The following is a 21,252-nucleotide window of genomic DNA, read 5'->3' on the forward strand; positions in this document are numbered from 1 at the left end:
TAGGGTCAGTTATTATTAAGAACTTGAAACAACAAGGGCAACAAAAGGATAAGTGAATAAATAAAAATTTAATAGAAGAATTTGAAGGCATCTTGTAAATAATTAACAAGTGTTATACATATATGTATATATATATATAAGGTTTATATAAATATAAAGCAAATTCAGGGCCTGGCGGTAGTGCAGTGGATTATGTGCACACAGTACAAGGTGCAAAGACTGGCCTAAGGATCCTGGTTGGAACCCCTGGATCCCCACCTGTGGGGGGGGGTCACTTCACAAGTGGTGAAGCAGGACTGTAGGTGTTGCTCTCCTTTTCAGTCTCTGTCTTCCTGTCCTCTCTGTTTCTCTCTGTCCTATCCAACAGCAATAGCAATGGCAACAATAACCACAGCAGTAACAACTAGGACAGAAGAATGGGAAATAATGACCTCCAGGAGCAGTGGACTGTAGTGCAGGCACCAAGCCCCAGCTATAAGCCTGGAGGCAAAAAGAAGAAATCTTTTGTCCATTCTCCCAGAGGGATAAGGATTAGGCAACCTTCCAGTGGAGGGGAGGGTATAGGGAACTCTGGTGACTGGAATTGTATGGGATTGTACTCCTCTTATCCCACAATCTTCTTAATCATTATTAAATCACTAATTTAAAGAAAGCAAGAGAAAAAAATCTATAAAAATACAGAAGCACACTGTCTGCTAGCTACCTTCTTAGTAACTTTCTGAAGCTCCACATTCATTCTGTAGTATATTTAGAAAAGAGTTTAGCCTAGCTAGCTTAACAAAAATACTAAAGAAAACATGTTCTCTATATACTTGGTGAGGGAGGAACATTGCTTGTTTTTTTTTCCTATTTTTATTAGTGATTGAATAATGGGTTTAATTGTTTTGTTGTTATTGTTGAGTCGTATGATTGATTTATTGTCATTTGTGATCAGTCTCTTGTCAGTTTTGTGACATCCAGGTATCTTCTCCCAATTTCCGGGTTACCTTTGTGTGTGTGTGTGTGTGTGTGTGTGTGTGTGTGTGTGTGTGTGAAGTTTTCTTTTAATGTGTAGAAGCTGTTAAATTTGATATAGTCCCAGTAATTTAACCTTGTTTTAGTTTTGCTTACCCATAGTGTGATGAGTCTCCATATAGAGCCTGATGTTAAATTGTGGATGTGTTTCACCAATGTTTTCTTCTCTATATTTTTTAGTCTCAGTTCTAACAACAAGGTCTTTGGTCCATTTTGAGTTAATTTGGCATATGGTGTTAAAGGCTGGTGCAGATTCATTTTTCTGCAATTGACTACCCAGTATCAGCTATTGAAGAGGCCTTCTTTCCCCCCAATGAAAAGGTTTTAGTCCTTTATTAGTACACACATAGGGGTTTATTTATGGAATTTCAATTTTGTTTTGTTGGTCTATAAATTGGTTTTGTTACAGTGATATAACTTTTTAATTGCTATTGTTTTGTAGCATCAATGGAAGTCAGGAATGTTATGTATGCATTGTTTGGTTTTTGCTAGACTGCTATGGTGCTGACTCCCCTCTGGACATCTTTAATAAAATATTTTCAATAAATGTGAAAACACATACTTTGGGATTCATAGTGTGATTATTAATACATGATTTTTAGTTTCTATACTTAGCATATTTAAGATTAAAGTAAAATTTTAAATTAATTCAACTATATATAATTAAATGTTTATATGGCAAAGTTAGTAAAAATGTAAAACCAAGGTCTCTTTTGCAGTCTTCTCCTTGGGAAACAGAAGATGGCTTGCCATTTTTTTTTAATTTAAGACCTTTATTAACAGATGCTGCAGCTTGTTGCCTTTTAGTTTTTGAAAAAATAAAGTTGTAAACTTTTATTACAAATTCAAAATGAGGTTCTTAAAAATCTCAACTTGACCAGATATGAAACAATTTAAAAACCTTTAAAGGTGTATTGAGAAAAACCAGGCCTTTTTAAAAAAAAAAAAAAAACATGTTTGACATTACCAAAAAGAGACATCTTTAGGTAAAAATAATAAAAAAACCCTTGCTGCATAGATAATGCAGATAGTTCTGGTTATCTGGTCAAGGGGCAAAAAGCAAGCACTTAAGGTCTTCAGCTCATTCCTGTTGTTGAAACCATATTTGCTCCTTACATTGACCATTTTACTGTTCCCATAACCTTCATTGCCTTGATCTTCTTGTCCTTGCCAGCAGGCACCACCGATGTGAGGCTGCCTGGGCAGCCGCTCCCTGTGCCACTACCCGTGGCAGCAGGCTTGGTGTCGGTGGTGCTGAGGGCGGGGGCGGCCTGCGGCTGCTGGGTCTAGGCCACTCTGCTCATGGTTGCCATGATGGTGACTGGGGCCAGCTGCTGCAGCTGCAGCTCCTCCCAGGGTGTGATGGTAACTAGGAGGCGGTGGCGCTGGGGCTGCTCAGGGCTCTCTGGGGTCCGCTCTCAGCTTGTCATTTTTAAACCAGGTTCTAGTAGGAATGAACATGTCTGGCTCCACTCAGAAACATTTCTTTTTAATATTTACTATGTTTTTCAATTTCCCATCCTTTCCCATCCAAGTTCAGCTCATTAGCAAATCTTAGCAAAGATCTTGTTTAATATTTTGGCATCTATGTTCATCAGAGATATTGGTCTGTAGTTTTCCTTTTTTGTTCTGTCCCTATCAGCTTTTGTTATCAGGGTGATGTTGGCTTCATAGAAGGTGGAAGGGAGTATACCTGTTTCTTCAATCTTATGGAAAAGCTTAAGAAGTATGGGTACTAACTGTTTCCTGAAAGTTTTAAGGAGAATGTTGTTTAGTTTCCAACTTCTGTGACTTTTAATAATCTTCTGTTTGTTGTTAAATGTTAGTTTTACTCCACTGTGGTCTGAAAGATACGTGGCATGATTTTGATGCTCTTGAATTTATTGATGCTGTCTTTGTGGCCTAATATGTGGTCTATCCTTGAGTATGTATTATGTGGATTTGAAAAGAAGGTGTATGCCAGTTTTTTGGGGTGAAGGACTCTGAAAATGTCCAAGAGGTCTAGTCTGTCTATCTCTTCATTCAGTTCTCTTGTATCTTTGTTGGTTCTCTGCTTTGTTGATCTGTCTAAGTGTGAGAGTGGGGTATTACTGTATTATTATTGATGTATTATTGAAATTCTTTCAGTAAGCGCTTGACGTATTTAGATGGCCCCTCACTGGGTGCATAGATGTTAATAATTGTTATGTCTTCTTGGCTGATTGATCCTCTAATCATTATGTAATGTCCTTGCCTATCTTTTGTTACTTTTTTAACCTAAAATCTATAGTGTCTGAGATGAGAATGGCTGTTCCTGCCCTTTTTTGTAGTCCATTAGCCTGTATGATAGTTTTCCATCCTTTCACTTTAAGTCTGTGTTTATCTTGTTGTGACAGATGGGATTCTTGCAAGCAGCATATGGTTGGGTTATGCTTTCTGATCCATCCCCCCACTCTGTGCCTTTTGATGGGTGAGTTTAAACCATTGACATTTATTGATATTATGGATTTAATGTATTGTAGTGCCATTGTTCAAATAAAAATTTTTGTTTGCTCTGATATATTGCAAGTATTTATAGTGATGTTCTTGTTTATAAGAGGTCTTTTAGAACCTCTTTCAGGGCCGGCTTGGTGATGGTTGGCTCCTTTCACTGTTGTTTGTCTAAGAAGGTTTTGATCCCTCCATCTAGTTTGAATGAAAGTCTAGCAGGATATATTATCCTTGGTTGAAACCCTTTTTCATTCAGGGCTCGATAGATATCTTGCCATTCTCTTCTGGCTTTTAGAGTTTGATTGGAGAAGTCTGCAGATAATCTTATGGCATTTCCCCTGTATGTGACTTTTTGTTTCTCTCTTGCAGCCTTTAGGATCCTTTGTTTATCCTTACTTATTCTCATAGTGACTATGATGTGTCTTAGTGTCTTCAGGTCTGGGTTGTATCTGTTTGGAACTCTCTGGGCCTCTTGAATCTCGATGTCCTTTCTGTTATTCAGGTCTGGGAAGTTTTCTTCTATTATTTCCTCTAGAATGTTTGCTTCCCCTTCCTCTCTTTCTTCCTCTGGCAGGCCAATTAAAGGAATGTTACTTCTTTTGAGATCATCCCATATGTCTCTGTTGTTGTTTCCAGTGTCTCTCAGTCTCTTTTTGAGCTCTTTCACCTTTTTGTTATTTTTCTCTAACTTATCCTCTGTCTGACTAATTCTGTTTTCTGCTTCTGTTATTCTGCTTTCCCTTGCCTCAGCTTCTTTCTTCATTAGAGCTATTTGAGGTTTCAGTTCTCTAATTGCCTCAAGATAATCAGTATTTTCCTTGGGGGTCTCAACTTGTTTTCTGAATAGTGCCATTCCTTTCCTCCAAAGTTGTTTTCATTTCTGTCATTAATAAGTTTATTATTGCTTGTATCCTTTTCTTATCTATGGTTACTTCTGGCTGATTTGTAGTTTCTTCTGGGCTCTTGTCTTCATTCATTGGAGTAGCAGTTTTATTTGTTTTTCATCTACCCATTTTTAATGTGTTTCTTTTTTTATGCTCTGTTATTCCTCTTTTGTTGTGTCTTCAGTACAATTAACACTGTACTAAATACCTTTATGACAATTTCACTCACCAACCTCAGGAATTACAATAGCAACTGTAGCAAGTATTGAAGCAGTTTAATCACTACCAGTTAGCCAAACAATATCTCCAGTCTGTGAAAAAAATAGTAACCAAATCCCAGTGAAGAAGAAAGATTAAAAAAAAAAAGGGATAGCAACAATAGACAGTTATGCAAATCTACTATCCACTGTATATTCTAGGGGTAACAAGAGGGGAAAGGGAACTAGAGCAGAGACAGACACATAGAGAGTCCACTCTGAGTCAGATTTCTTCCCCAAAATAATTCACAAATTCATAAAGGCAAAGAAGAAGGAAGGAAGAAGTGTATGACAAGATAAAAAAAGAAACAAGAGAGAGAAAAGAGAAAAGATAAAAAAGAGCTGTAATTAAAGAGCAGTAAAAGGAAAGTTTTTTTGATTACTTTATTTTTAATTTAATTTTTTTAATTAGCTAGGAGGAGGAAGGCGAGAGTCTGTAGAGGAGGTAGGAGTAATGAGACAAGTTCCTCCCACAATAGATAAGATGCCCACTACCCTAGCAATGAAAGATACCCTAAGAGTTAATTCTGATCAACCTAAAGGGGGGGGGAAGATATATGCCTTTACATAATATTAATAATAAAATAGAGTAGGGTAAAAAAAACACCCTGTCCCAGATTACCTCAAACCTCGTGAGCAGAGGTAGCTGATTGTTAAGAAAGAAGAAGAAAAAAAATAATAAAAAAAACCTCAGGACTAGACAAGGATAGCTGGGATAGACAGTTATACAAATCTATTATCCACTGTATATTCTAGGGGTAGCTAAAGGAGGAAGGGAAGTTGATCAGAGATACTCGTAGTGAGAGTCCACTCTGAGTCAGATTTCATCCCAAAAAAAATTCCCAAACGTGTATCAGTGAATTCAGTGAAAGCACACTGTTTGGTGATGTGGGGGATGGGGCCTGTGGCTTTGGAAGCCACAAAAAAAGAGAGAGAGAGAGATAGAGAGAGAGAGAGAGAGAGAGAAAAAAGACAAGAAAAAGAACAGTAATAAAAGAGCAGTTAAAGGAAAGAGTTTTTTATTTGTTTATTTTTTATTATTTAATTATCTATGTGGGGGAGGGGTGGCTACTTAGAAAGAAAAAAGGCCAGAGGTTTCAGAAGGGAATAGACTTAGAATGAATGGTACTCCCTGGTGGGACAGGAATCTTGGTAAAGAAAGAAGCTCAGCAGAGGAGCCTGCTAGGAGGTGGTCCCCCAGGATTGGTTATGGGGGGGTGAGGGGGAGGAGGTTCGCTTTGGGAATAATAATTTAAAAGAAAAAAATTTTTTTTCCTTTTTTTCTACTCTATTTTTAACCCAAATTAAGTTAGGACCCCTTATTGACTGGCGTACTGAAGGCAGAAAATCCTACCATTTCCAGACAGTGTGGTCAGAGCTCAAGCCACTAGCAGCTTCTCAGTTCAACATGTTCCGGGAACCCCGCTATTCTTTTTTAAAGTTTTATTTATAAAATGGAAACATTGACAAGGCCATAGGATAAGAGGGGTACAATTCCCACCACCAGAACTCTGCATGCCATCCCCTCCTGAAAGCTTTCTTATTCTTTATCCCTCTGGGTGTATGGACTTAGGGACATTATGGTGTGCAGAATGTAGAAGGTCTGGCTTCTGTAACTGCTTCCATGCTGAACATGGGTGTTTACAGGTGGATCCATACTCTCAGCCTGTCTTTCTCTTTCCCTAGTTGGGCAGAGCTCTGGGGAAGTGGGGCTCCAGGACACATTGGTGGAGTCGTCCGACCAGGGAAGTCTGGTAGGCATCTTGGTAGCATCTGAAACCTGGTGGCTGAAAAAAGAGTTAATATATAAAGCCAAACAAATTGTTGACCCATCATGAACCTAAAGGCTGTTATATTGCAGATGAAGATTTGGGGTCTCCATTTTGAAGATAGCTAGTAGGCCTATTTTAGTTGTATTCCAAAGGGATATATATTCCAAAGGGATATTATATTCCAAAGGGATATATATTCCAAAGGGATATTATATTCCATGGGATATATATTCCAAAGGGATATTATATTCCTACTGCTTTGTCCTCTCAGGCAATCTCATCCTGCAGGTAGCAGGGATGGGTCTGGGCAAAGCCCTATTTCTTTTTCTGGCTCTGAGAATTTGAACTTTACATCCTGTCTCTAGATTTTATTCAAACTTAAGTCTGTCTCTAAACCCTAACACCATCAACACAAAATGAGTTGAGTTAGATTCTTAAAATTTATTTTGGATTTGAGTCCCCACCACACCTGCAGAGGAAAAGATTTGTGAATGGTGAAGCAGTGCTGCAGGTCTCTCTCTCTCTCTCTCTCTCTCTCTCTCTCTTTCTCTCTCTTCTCCCTCTTTACTTCCCATTTCCTTTTTGATTTCTTCTGTTACTATCCAATAAACAAAGATAATAAAAATATTTTTATTTTTTAATTTTTAAAATATTTATTTTCCCTTTTGTTACCCTTGTTATTGTTGTAGTTATTATTGTTGTTATTGATGTCCTTGTAGTTGGATAGGACAGAGAAAAATGGAGAGAGGAGGGGAAGACAGAGAGGGGGAGAGAAAGATAGGCAGTGAAGCAGGTCTGCAGGTGTCTATCTTTCTCTCACCCTGTCTTCCATTCTTCTCTTCTTCCCTTTGTCCCAGCTGCATCCACAGCAGCACCATGGAGCCCTGAGGCCCGCGCCCTAAGACCCTGTCGCCCCCTGTCACATTGAGTAGCATAGCATCGCACCACCCCCAGGCAGCATTGAGCCATGCCTCGTTGTGTAGCACCCATAAGCCCCAGCGCTGGGGCCTCGGTCCTGCGCCCTGAGCACCCAGCAAGAACTGTGCGGAGGCCCCGTGTGGAAGTACTGCTGGGGACTCCCCAAGGTGCTGTGCCAGACAGCAGCCAGTGGCCAGGTCCATAGTGCTGGAGCCCATCTAGTGAGATTCCTCCAATTCCAAGTAAGTGGCCCCTGGTTCCTGTGCCCTTGAAGGCTGGGTTGTTGTGCCCGCCTGGGAAGGTGCTGGGTGGGGTGAGGGGCGAAGTCGGGGTACAGCCGCATAGGGGCCAGCGCCCCCGGACCCAGTACCCTGGGACAGGCGCACCCCTTAGAGGTGGCTGCGCACCCCCCCAAACTTCCAGCACCCAGCGGCCTTGAGCAGGGCGCTCCCCAAGATGGAGCCATGCGCACCCCCGGCAGGGGCGCACCCAGGGGAGGTGTCCGCGAGCCCCCAGACCCCGCACCCCTGGCAGGGACACCCTGGAAGGGTGGCTGTGCGCCCCCAGATCGTGCTGCTTTTGGCTTCCGTGAGCGCGAGAGTATGGACCCCGCCGGAGAGTCTGGGCAGCCGGCCTTCCCTTTCCTTCCTGCCGGGAGAGGGGTCCTAGGTCCCTGGGCCTCACCCAGCGTGTCAGTGCTGGTGGCTCCAAGTGCCCCGAGGGTGAGGACCCGCCAGCGCAGCTGGAGTCCAGGCAGTGCGCCTCCCGAGCACCCCAAACGCCCTGGCAGGAGGGGACCCCGGAACCCACCGACCTGGCTTCAGGAGCAGCCAGGCCCAGAAAACTTTCTGTGTGTCCGCCCACCCGAAATGTGCACCCACTGTCCTTCCTCTCGGTGTGGCCCACGACGAGGTCCTCGGGGGACGGCTGTTTGGAATCCTGAACTTCGAGTTTGGTCTGAGGAAACATGGTGAGCCAAGCTCCCAAATTAGGGTGAAGGAGGCTGGGGCACGGGGTGCGGGTCCAGGTTGGGGGTCTCCTCGCACTACTAGAACTGAAGTGTTTTCTCTGCCTCTGTCTCTCTCAGAAGAGACATGCATTTCAGAGGGGTGCCCCAAGCCAGCTGGCTCCAACCCTTGTTGAGCCCTGGGCCTTGGCTGTGGATTGGGTCTGGGCTGAAGGTCTGGCACTTTGCAACCTGCTGGTCCTGGAGGGCACTGCCAACACCCACCCCCAACCCCCCTCGTCCCGGTGGCCTGGGCCTGGCAGGGCTCCGTGTGTGGTGGGGGGTGGGCAGGGGTCGCCTGGGGTTCTTGTGTCTGTGGGGATAGTCCTGGGGAGACTGCAGTCTTCCTACTCACACAATGGGGCAGCCAGGATGCTGGCAGGTGGGAGCTGCACTAGGAGCCCCACAGAGCCAGGCAGCAGCCGATGTTGGAGCTGGGTAGGAACCGGGCAGGAACCGCGGTTTTTTTTTTAAAAAAAATGAAATTAAAAAAAGGAAATTAAAAAAAGGAAAAATGTTATTTATTAATACAAAAAAGAGAAGCAGAGCATAGTCATATGGCACATGCAAATCTGGGGATTGAATTCAGGACTTGATTCGTACAGAGCCATTGCCCTAGCCATTCTGCAATTCTAGAGTATAAATAGGTTATTTTATTTTTGTTGTTGTGTTGCCACCAAGGTCTCATTGTCTCCCTTTTTTTTTTGTCTATTCTTTTCAACTCTTTTTTATTTTTATTTATTTTTCCATTTTGTTGCCCTTGTTGCTTAACATTGTGTGGTGATTAATGTCGTTGTTGTTGGATAGGACAGAGAGAAATGGAGAGAAGAGGGGAAGACATAGAGGGGGAGAGAAAGACAGACACCTGCAGACCTGCTTCACCACCTGTGAAGGGACTCCCGGGCAGGTGGGGAGCCAGAGATAGAACCGCGATCTTTCCTCTGGTCCATGAGCTTTGCGCCATGTGCGCTTAACCCGCTGTGCCACTGCCTGACTCAAACTGTCTCCTTCTCTTAACACTTTTTAAATAAGATTATAATATAGTCCTAGCTTCCGTAGTACATATACTAAAATTGGCATGATACATAGAAGATTAGCATGGCCCCTGCTCAAGGATTACACACAGATTCATGAGGCATACCATATTTTTTCAAAAAAAGGATTATAAAATATATGTGCACACATATAAGTAATTATAATCTTTTAAAGAGCCAGTTAATGCAACCTGGGAGGTGGTTCAGTGGCAAGAGATCTGGATTTGTATGTGTGGGATCCCAGGTCTGTCTGAACTCTGGTTCTACATATGCTGAAGCTCTTTTAAAAGATTTATTAATCAGTGAGGGAGAAAGGGAGGAGAGAGAGAGAGAGAGAGAGAGAGAGGAAAAACACTATAGCATCAGTCTGGAACATGTGATGCTGGAGGTAGAATTCAGGACCTCATGCTTGAGTCCAAAACTCCAACCACTCTGCCAGCCTCCAGGACTGCAGATTGGCTTTTTTGAATAAAATCATGGTAATATTGTTCTCTTAACTGTACATATTTTAAATAATACAAAGTCTTTTAAAAATTTTTTCTCAAATATTGTGCCTGGGGATCAATCCCACCCAGAACCTTGCACCTGCATGGGACAGCTGAGAGGCCTCCCTGCCAGTCTCCATTCTGTATCCTTTAAGAGAGGGAGACATGCAAAGCACTGCTCCTCTATGCAAGGAGTCCCGCCCATTGCCTGCCTTTGTTTTCACTTGCAGTGTGCAGGATCAGACCCCCAGCCACATGCTATGCTATGTTTTCTGTTTAAGAAACAAACAACCTGCACCTAGATTTAGGTGGGTAACTGGACTCAACAGTAGGCCAGGCCCATTTAAAATCCAAATTCAACAAATTTAGAACCAAGGCAAAGGAAAGAACAGTCACTATAATTTTTTTAAGACACTGGGTAGCTTCTTTGCATTGGTCTCTCTATATAAACATGTTATTTTCAACATCTCTGTATTGATGATTGAAGTGGGTCAAGCTGACTTAGTTCTCCTTGAGACAGACAATGTGTGTATCTACATTTGGGTCACAATACCCTGCTGTATGTTGATCTTTGAAAGTAAATGAATGTGCTGCGGTGGGATTGGGAGGCAGAACTTGGAGAAAGAATCATCCTCATCAATAGGTGTTGCTACATTCAGCCTTCATATAGGAAACACCTCAAGATATCAGTATCAGAGCAACCATTTACAAGTATTTTTTCAAGATTTATTTTACTTTACTTGTTTATTGAATAAAGACAGAGAAACTGAGATCGTAAGGGGAGGTAGAGAGAAAGACACCAACAGCACTGCTTAACCGCCTGTGAAGCTTCCTTCTTTACAGGTGAGTCAACAGTTATTACATCTTAAGCTAGGTATCATTTCTTCCTTTCTTTCTCTCTTTTTCTTTTTAATTTCTTTATTGGGGAATTAATGTTTTACATTCCACATTAAATATAATAGTTTGTATTTGCATAACAATTCCCAGTTTTCCATATAGCAATCTATGTATCATTTCTTTTCTTTCTTTCTTTCTTTCTTTCTTTCTTTTTTTTTTGTTGTTATTGGATAGCGACAAAGAGAAATTGAGAGAGAAGGGGGAGATAGAGAGGAATAGAGACAGAGAGACACCTGAAGACCTGCTTTACTACCTGTGAAGTGACTCCACTGCAGGTGGGGAGCAGGGGGCTTGAACCAGGATCCTAAACGGTCCTTGCTCTTTGTGCCATGTGGGCTTAGCCCACTGTGCTACCTTCTGCCTCCCTTAGGTATCAATTCTAAAGCCTCTTAAATCTAAAATGTTCTTAACCTTTTGTAGTAATTTCCTGATTCATGTTTGCTTGTCTTAAATATCTTGGTTCTGTTTTAGTTTGCCTTGTGGGAAGTCCCATCTGTCTTTGGTCTTGGTAATTTTCCAGGGCTTGTAGTTGAATGCCAGCAAGGACGCTCCCAGATAAAAAAAACAAAGAAATCGCTCTGCATGTGCTTCGAGATAGGCTTTACCAGAAGATTATAGAGAAAGTCGTGTCGACAGCAAAATACCAGAAGAATGCAGGTAAATAAAAGAAATAATAAATAAAAATAAAAGAAATAAAATAAAAGAAAATAAATAAAAGAAAAAAATAAAGGTGGGGGTCAGGTGGTAGTGCAGGAGGTTGAGTGCAGGTGATGCAAATCACAAGGATTGGTGCAAGGAACCTGGGTTGAGTTCCTGGCTCCCCACCTGCAGGTTGTCTCTTCATAAGTGGTGAATCAGGTTTGCAGATGTCTTATCTTTCTCTCACCCTCTATCTTCCCCTTCTCTCTCAATTTCTGTCTGTCCTATCCACAATGACATCAATAACAATAATAATAACCATAATAATGATAAAACAACAAGTGCAACAAAATGGAAAGGAAAAAAAAAGATTTATTAATGAGAAGGTGTGAGGGAAGAACCAGAGCATCACTGTGACCTATGGAATGCCAGAGATTAAACTCAGCACTTCATGGTTGAGAGTCCAATGTCTTATTCACTGCACCACCTCTCAGGACACTGCAGATAAGATTTATTTAGTAGAATCACTTAACAACTGTTCGAAGAGTCATTCTGCACATGCCTTACATATGGGAGTCCCTGGGCTTGATTCCTGGCACCACTGAACAGTAACACAGACACAGCAAGCCAAGTTCAGTGGATAGTAGATCTGTGCTTAGGTCTTTATCTCAAAATTGTAAGCATTGAACTGAGAGGTAGCTTATTGGTAAATTGCATACTGCACATGCATAAGGCCCCAAGATTGATCCCCAGCATACAGAAGTTCTGAGTGGTGCTCTATCCATAAAAATAAATAAACGAAGGGGTCCAGAGCTTGCTCCCCCAGTAGAGTGCACATCACATCACCATGCTTGCAGACCTGGTGTTGAGCCCTAACACAACATGGGAGCACCAGGCATGATGGCAGGTACTGTGATGTTTCTCACATGCTCTTTCTCCCACTTTTTCTATTTCATTTTTAAAGTCAAATTTCTTTTATATATATTAATATATTTATTTATAATTGGACAGAGACAGAGAAATAGGGAGGGGAGGGGAGATAGAACAGGAGAGAGACAGAGAACCACCTACAGCCTTGCTTTACCACTTGTGAAGCTTCCCCTACCCCCTGCAGCTGGGGACCAAGGTCTTGAACCTGGTTCCTTATGCACTGTAATTTGTGTGCTTAACCAGATGCACCACAGCTGGCCCCATGTATATTTTATTCATTAATTATTTCCTGGATAGAAATTGAGAGGGAAAAGAAGATGTAGAGGGGGAGACACAGAGAGACACCTGCAGCGCTGCCTCACCACTTGTGAAGCTTCTCCTCAGCGGTTGGATCTTGGGCTTGAACCTTAGTCCTTGTGCATTGTTACATGTGCACTCCACTGCTTACACCACCTCCTGGACCCCATTTTTTCATTTTAAACTTAAAAGGAGAAAATAACTGTTGGCTACAGTAGAATTATGTAAGTATGAAACTCTGGTGTACTAAAATACATCAATATATACATCTTTTTTTAAAGGTCACTTTGTGAGGCACATGTTATATAGTGTGAGAGGACCAAGGTTCAAGCCCCTGATCCCCACTTGCAGGCGGAAGCTTCACAAGCAGTGAAACACTATCTTAATGTGTCTCACTTTCTTTTTCCACTCTATCTCCCCTTTCCATCTCTGTTTCTCTCTTACCAAGCAAAAAGAAAAAAAACTTTTAAAAAGGTTTCTTTATATTAAAAATGTTTTTTCATTATTCTTGACCAAGTAAAAATATCTCAGGACATAGAGAAAATATACTCCACTGTGAATAAGAAATAACTTGAATGTTTAGGCTCTCTGTGTCTGTGCCAGAAGGGGTTTGCTAAGAAGTAGTGGTTTGGAAATCCAAATTCCTAGCTTCAAGTCTACCTACTGATGCTCCTCTGCAATCTGAGACCATCTCAGGCAAGGGATTAATATATCATTTGCACTCATTTACACTACTGCAGGCTAAAACAAGGGTAGGAAAGTGGAACGGCCAAAAGTAGGGAAAACTAAGATATCTAAATCAAAGTGACTTGTGACAGTTATTATAATGCTTACTGTTATGCAGCCCACTTTTCCTAAAATGCTACAAGTTTTACTGCAAATAACTCAAAAACATGGCTGTTTTGGCCTTCCAACCCCAAAATTCTCTTTCAACCCCATTCAGGTTTTACTTTTGTTTTTAAAGATTTATTTATTAGTGATAAAATTAGGGGAGAGGAAGAAGGAGAACCGCAGCATCACTCTGACACATCTGATGCCGGAGATCAATCTTGAGACCTCACACATAAGAACCCCAAAGCTTTATCCACTGCACAACCTCCCAGACAGCGGCAGCCTTTATTTTTTATAATTTAAAATACTATGATACTTTGCTTACTTAAGAGGCAAAAGATTTATACAATCTGAAGAGAACAAGAGCATACATACTTTGCTTATTTAAATGATACATACACTTTAGTAGAACTTATACATTTGAATAAAACTACATACATATGTAATTCAAAATCTAGGAAATAGAGAAAAATGAAGTGGGGGAAAAACCCTTTCCTGACCCTCTACCTTAGACTCTCTCAGTAGAAAATATTACAGTATGGTGTTTTTAAATGAATTAATTTATTTTTCCTTTTTAGTTGCCCTTGTTTAACATTGTTGTAGTTATTGATGTTGTTGTTGTTGGATAGGACAGAGAAAAATGGAGATAGCAGGGGAAGACAGAGAGGGGAGAGAAAGACAGATACCTGCAGACCTGCTTCACTGCTTGTGAAGTACCTTTGCTGCAGGTCCAGGGAGCTGGGGCTAGAACCAGGATCCTTCCGCTGGTCCTTGTACTTTGCAGTATGGTTTTGGCAGAGCTATTTATTTCTGAACCCACAGGGAGTTGTAATAAATTTTTCTAATAATATGTTTTATTTTAAAACTTGAAAGTATCTTAATTTCCATAAAAATTTCATAAAAATGACCTTTAAACCAATTTTCTCTTTAGACAGTTATGATACAAATCCTGAATAGAAATAGCTTGAGGAAGAAATTTGAGTTAACACATTAGTAAACTTGCTGGAGAACGGACTGATGAGGGTAAAATATAGTTTTTTAATTATTTTAATTTCATGAATTACAGAAGGGGGTTGAGAGGCTCAGAAGCAGCACTCTAGCATATGCATGTTTGGGATTGGACTCAGGACCTAAAATTTAGAAGCTCTAATTTCTTCCATGGTGTAACCTACCCATATTCAGAGATAGTTTTGTTTTGTCCTAAAGATCTTATTTATTTATTAATGAGAGAGAGAGGAGCAGGGAGGATCAGCACGTTACTCTGGTATATGTGGCACTGGGGATTGAACTTGGGACCTCATGCCTGAGAATCCTGTACTTTTTCCACTCTGCCTCTTCCTCCCAGACCACTGATAATTTGGCTTTGATTGGAATTGGAACTACTGAAGAAGCACTATTGGGGGCTGGGTGGTAGTGCAGCGAGCGGGTTAAGCGCACATGGCACAAAGCTCAAGGATAGGGGTTGGGATCCCAGTTTGAGCTCCAGACCCGCAGGGATGTCACTTCACAAGTGGTGAAGCAGGTCTGCAGGTGTCTGTCTTTCTCTCCTACTCCTTGTCTCCCCCCCACCCTCAATTTCTCTGTCCTATCCAGCAACAATGATAAACAAAAAGAACAACAAAAGGCGGGGGGGGTGTGATGGCCTGCAGGAGCAGTGGATTTGTAGTGTAGGAAGAAAAAAAAAAAAAAAAGAAACACTCTTACTCCATAAGTAAACCTGAGATAACAAGAGTCTTAAACAATTAAATTCCTGCCACTCTTGCTCTTTGTCAATGTATGTGCCTGACCTTCAGAAGTAGAAATCCTTAGAAAAGAATTTGCGGTGCCTTTTCCATTGTAGTAAAGATAGTAATTATGTTAAAATGTGAATTCCTTTCTATGTCTGCACAGGTTGGAACAAGAACCCAGTCAGAAAGAATTCAGACCTACAATTTCACCCAGAATAGTGTCACTGACCACAGGGTAGGATATGAAGTCCAAAATATTAAGGTAATATTACTGAATGTGCTTACTGTATCTTTGATTTATTAAGGAATCAAATTTCAGGGCCTGGTGGTAGCACATCGGGTTAAGCACACATGGCGCAAAGCACAAGGACCAGTGTAAGGTTCCTGGTTGGAGCACCTGGATTCCCCACCTGCAGGGGGTTGCTTCATAGGCGGTGAAGCAGGTCTGCAGGTGTCGATCTTTCTCTCCCTCTCTCTGTCTTCCCCTCCTTTCTCCATTTCTCTCTGTCCTATATAACAAAGCCGACATCAATTGCGACAACAATAATAACTAGAACAACAGTCAAAAACAAGGGCAAGAAAAGGGAAAATAAATAAGTATAAAAATTTAATTGGCTAGCAATAATTTAGCAGGACCATTTAGACACATTGTTTTGTTAGACTTACTTTTCTTTCTTTCTATTTGATTTTATAGGAAAGAGAAATTGAGAAAGATGGAGAGAAAAAGGAAGAAAGACCTGGTTCACTGCTTGGGAAGTGTCCCTCTTGTAGGTGTAGAGCAGGGCTTTGAACCCAGAACCTTGCACATGGTTATATATGTGCATAACCTGGTGCACCACAGCCCAGTCCCCAAAATTTACTTATTTGTTAATATGAGGAAGAGAGAGAACTGGAGCATCGTTCTGTATATGCAGTGCTGGGGACTGAATTTAGGACTTCATTCTCAAGAGTCTAGCACTTATTCCACTGCACCGTATTCCAGTTTTCTTGTTCACATTGTTCTAATTATTCCTATGCCCTCAATAGTAACTGGTATTGTAGAATAGTGTTGGGTTTAAGGACCAGATGCCAGGAGCCTGAGCTCTATAATGAAGACTGGCAGGCACATGGTGTACCACTTACAAGATATTGCCCTGTTTAAGCGCATGTCGTGCAAAGCTCAAGGACTGAGTGAAGATCCTGGTTCTAGCCCCCAGCTCCCCACCTGCAGGGGGTCACTTCACAGGCGGTGCAGCAGGTCTGCAGGTATCTATGTTTCTCTCCCTGTCTCTGTCTTCCCCTACTCTCTCCATTTCTCTCTTTCCTAGCCAACAACAATGGCAGCACTAACAACAATGGCACCAAAAGGAAAAAAATAGCCTTCAGGAGCAGTGGATTCATAGTGTAGGCACTGAACCCAGCTATAACCCTGGAGACAAAAAAAAAAAAAAAAAAGAGTCTGCCCTGTATGTGTTCTGCACTGGCAGCTCTTTTCCTTATATATTGGCTGTGTATACATGTAGCTATGTCAAGTATAAACATCTTAAGGGCATACACAGTAGAATGGTCTCTCTCCTCGTCTTTAACTGTTCTATATCAGACTTGTTATCTCCATTTTAGTGACTATATCAGATTCTCTGTTTACTTTTCAAATTCTGACCTTATGCCAAGGATGTAGGCATAATTCAGGGGTATCAAATAAGACAGGCTTATTTTTAACCTAAAGGGCCCTGTTACCACTGTCTGAGTTTACCCTGATGTGTCCAAAACACTGTGAAAGCTGGAAACAGAACTACAAAGATGACAAAGAATTTGTATCATAACTAGTTTTAATACATAGCTGCCAGTACGAGAGAAATGGGTCACATAAGTGATGAGACATTATAGTTTCAGGGTCCCCAACAAGCTGGCTCTTCCTAGAGACAGCTGCATTCTTATGAAGAATATTGTTTGCATTATCTCGTGTTGCCCACTGGCTGGAGGTCCCCACCTGTGTATGGTGACAGTGGCTCCTATGCTGAGTGCCGAGAGCCTGTCCTGCATGAGCTTCTCTGTAGGTGCATTGTTCTCTCATTTGAGCAGGGCCTTTAGGACCTGGGAGGAGGCCTTCCCCACCCCAGGGTGTGTCCAGTATCCTGGCAACCCCGGGAGCAGATGCACTGCCAGGCCTGTCAATCCATACCTGTACTGGGGACTCCAATGCACAGGGACTATTGGGAGGGGGTGAAAGGGACTCTGAGCACAGCCTGGGCTGAAGTGGCCTTGACTCAACTAGAATGTGGCTCTAACCTCACTCCACCCTGACTTACTTCCCACATACTGACTGGATGTTGATGGTCAGAGCTAAATTTTTTTTTGTAATTCTCCAGCTTCCTATTCCCCCATGCTTACATGTTATGCTTCTAATATGCCTACTAAAGAAAAAATGATTTGATAAGATTTTGCATCAGAGGAAGGGCAAAAAGCTGTCTTAGTGCACTTCATTGCTTTTTTATGACAAAGCTTCAAGCCCAGACCCTCCACGATGAAGAAAGCTTCGGCCCTCTCTCTCTCTCTCTCTCTCTCTCTCTCTCTCTCTCTCTCTCTCCCTGTCTATTTGTCTGTTTGCCCCTCTGTTTTTTGTCTCTATCTTAAGAAGAAAGATTTTGCACCAAGAATGAAAATTGCATAAAATACCTTTTAGCAGGATGAGTCTTACTTTATGAACACCTAGTTTACAGTTGTTTTATTGTTGTTGTTGTTGTCAATAATATAATAATTTGTACATCTGGGGAACAATATAGTTGCTGGGTCTTTCTGTTTGTTTTGTCATCACAGTGTAATTTGTTTTAGGTGAAATGATTTATTAAAATAATGAAAGTAGAAAACAGGCATTGCACAATGTAAAGGCATCAATACCCCTGTCCCAAACTCACCTGTTCCCAGTGTCTTTTTCATCCCATTTTCCATGTTTTCAGCTACATGTTCTCAGGGAAAAAAACAAGCCTCAGACCTGCACCTCTGCACCTCTTACCACGCTTGATGGTGTTAGCCAGAGAGGTGAAGTCTCCTATCTATTTTTTTTTCACAAAGAAGTGCTGTCTTGAAAAAAAATGTTTTGAGAGAGAGGCTGGGTGGTGGCTCACCTAGTTGAGAGCACATGTTACAGTGCTAAAGGACACAGGTTTAAGCCCCTGGTCCCCACCTGTAGGGGGAAAGCTTCATGAGTGGTGAAGCTGTGCTGAAGGTGTCTCCCTCCTATCACCCCCTTCTCTCTCAATTTTGCTGTCTCTATCCCATAAATAAATATATAAAGATAATAAAATATTTTTAAATATGTATATTGAATGGGCTGGCGGTGTACCTGGTTAAGCACACATAGTACTGAGAACAAGGACCAATACAAGGTTCAAGTTTCAAACCCCACACCCTACCTTCAGGGGGGTCACTTCACAAAAGTCTAAGTAGGTCTGCTAGTGTGTCCATCATTCTCCATCCCTCTCACCTCTTAATTTCTGTATTATCCAATAAAATGAAAAAATAGGCCACCAGGAAAAGTGGATTCTTATTGAGCCCCAGCAATAAGTAACCCTGGAGGCAAAAAAAGGAAAAATCTGTTAATTGATTTATTCATTTACTTCACTAATCATATCTTTCTCTCCCCCCTCTGTATTCCCCTCCTCTCAATTTCTGTCCTGTCCAACAACAATGACAGAAATAAAAATCAATAATAACTACAACAAAGATACACAGCAAGGGCAACAAAAGGAAAAAGTACCCTCCAGGAGCAGTGGATTTGTAGCATAGGCACTGAGCCGAAGCAATTACCCTGACAGGGGGAATTAAGTAAAAATGAAAAAAGAGAGAGAGGGACTTCTAAACCTACTTCACCACTCATTAAACATCCTTCCTGCTGGTGGGAAGCAGGGACTCAAACCCAGGTCCCTGTGTATGATAAGAGCAGTCTCAGCTGTGTGCATCACCAGCCATGCCCCATTCTAATATGGTTACCTAGTTGTTTGTGTTTAGGTTGCTTCCATATTTTGATTTACCAACTATGTAGCTATATAAACATATCTGTGCATATGTCTTGGCATACAATTAAGTATTAGAAATTAAAGTACAGATATATGTTTTTAACAGACTATTATTATTGGAAAGGGCAGAGAGAAATGTAGAATGGAGGGGGAGGTGGAGAAGGCGAGAGACAGAGAGGCACCAGCAGCCATGCTTCACCAATCTTGAAGCTTTCTCCACCTCAGTTGGAGATCAGAGGCCTCAACCTGGGTCACTGTGCACTGGAACATGTGGGCTCAACCAGATGTGTCACTGCCTGGACCCTAAAATATATATATATATATATATATATTTTATAATTTTTAAAAGTTTTTTATTAATATTTATTCATTCCCTTTTGTTGCCCTTGTGGTTTTATTGCTGTAGTTATTACTGTTGTAGTCCTTGTTGGAAAGAACAGAGAGAAATGGAGAGAGGAGGGGAAGACAGAGGGGGGAGAGAAAGATAAGACACCTGCAGACCTGCTTCGCAGCCTGTGAAGCAAACCCCCTGCAGGTGGGGAGCCTGGGGCTGGAACCGGGATCCTGATGCCTGTCCTTGTGCTTTGCGTCATGTGCACTTAACCCGATGCGCTAACACCCGACTCTTAATTTTTTATATTTTTAATGAGAGAGATGCAAAAAGAGAAAGATCAGAGCACTGCTCAGCTCCAGGTTATGGTGGAGGTGAAAATTGATCCTGGAACTTCAGAGCCTCAGGCATGGAAGCCTTTGACATATAAAACCATTATGCTGGCTCCCCAGCAGGGACAGTGGAAGATAAGGAAGTTAGATGAGTGACATGCCTGGAGACCATCTGAGTATTCAAGACTATGGGAAGTTCTTAAAAATTGAGAAAAGTGGGCAGTTTGTGTGTCACCCAGTAGAGCACTTAAGTTGCCATGTTGGTGACCGGGTTCCAGCTCCAGTCCCCACTCGCTAGGTGGGGATGGGGGAAAGTTTTCGAAATAGTAGAACAGTTCCGCACCTCGGTTCTTCATCTTTGTCTCTACATACATTCAAAATGAATAAATAAAATAAAGACAGCTGATGATGATCTTAGAGTCCTGTAGCCAATAATAAAAATAACATAAATGATATATTTATTATATATGAATAAAATAAATCAAATTAAATGAAGACAGCTGATAATGATGATAGAGTCGTATAGCTAATGAGCAGAAGCCATAGCATTAGCAACAACAATGAAACATCAAGAATAAAATGACACATGGGCCTTTAGAGTTTTTCAAATATTATGAATAGGGTACAGAAAAAGTACAGGTAGTCAATAAATACATAAAAATATTACACTTGTTATTAGGGAGGTGCAAAAGAAACTATAATGTTGATTGTATTTATAATTAGCTTTTAAAAAGTGGGTCACTATTGAAAAATATAAAAGAAAACTCCCGTGCTCAGGGATTTGGAACTGACTGAAATAATTGTTTCCATCTTTTCTTTAAAAAAGATTTTTATGGTGCATTTAAAAAATTTTATTTATATATTTATTTCCCTTTTGTTGCTCTTACTGCTTTTATTGTTGTTGTAATTATTGTTGTCATCATTATTAGATAGCATAGAGAGAAAAGGAGAGATGAGGGGAAGACAGAGAAGGGGAGAGAAAGATAGACACCTGAAGACTTGCTTCACCACCTGTGAAATGACTCCCCTGCAGGTGGGTAGCTGGGGTCTAGAAACGGGATCCTTACGCCCAGTCCTTGCATTTCACGCCACATGCCCATTACCCGTTGCGCTACTCCCCAACTCGCTGTATCTTTTTTTATTGCCTTTCAGAGAATGAAAACTTTTTAAAATTTATTTATTCCCGTTATTGCCCTTGTTTAGTTGTTTTAGTTATTATTGTTGTTGATCTTGTCGAATAGGATAGAGAAAAATGGAGAGACAAGGGGAAGACAGAGACGGGAAGGGAAAGATAGACACCTGCAGACCTGCTTCACCACTTGTGAATCGACTCCCCTGCAGGTAGGGAGCTGGCAGCTCTAACCGGGATCCTTACCCCGGTCCTCCTGCTTTGTGCCACCTGTGCTTTACCATCTGTGCTACTGCCCAACTCCT

General features: G+C 41.4%; 1 long non-coding RNA gene and 1 other non-coding gene across 2 annotated transcripts in view; both read left to right on the plus strand.

The window, feature by feature from the left end:
* LOC132537010 (uncharacterized) overlaps positions 1 to 21,252 on the plus strand; it is a 276,883-nt gene that overhangs the window by 224,050 nt on the left and 31,581 nt on the right. The window lies entirely within an intron of this gene.
* On the plus strand, positions 9,364 to 9,470 carry LOC132537210 (U6 spliceosomal RNA). Its single transcript, XR_009548672.1, has one exon. It is a non-coding gene; the product is annotated as a U6 spliceosomal RNA (small nuclear RNA).

Source organism: Erinaceus europaeus, chromosome 2 (assembly GCF_950295315.1).
Source record: "Erinaceus europaeus chromosome 2, mEriEur2.1, whole genome shotgun sequence".
NCBI lineage: Eukaryota > Metazoa > Chordata > Mammalia > Eulipotyphla > Erinaceidae > Erinaceus > Erinaceus europaeus.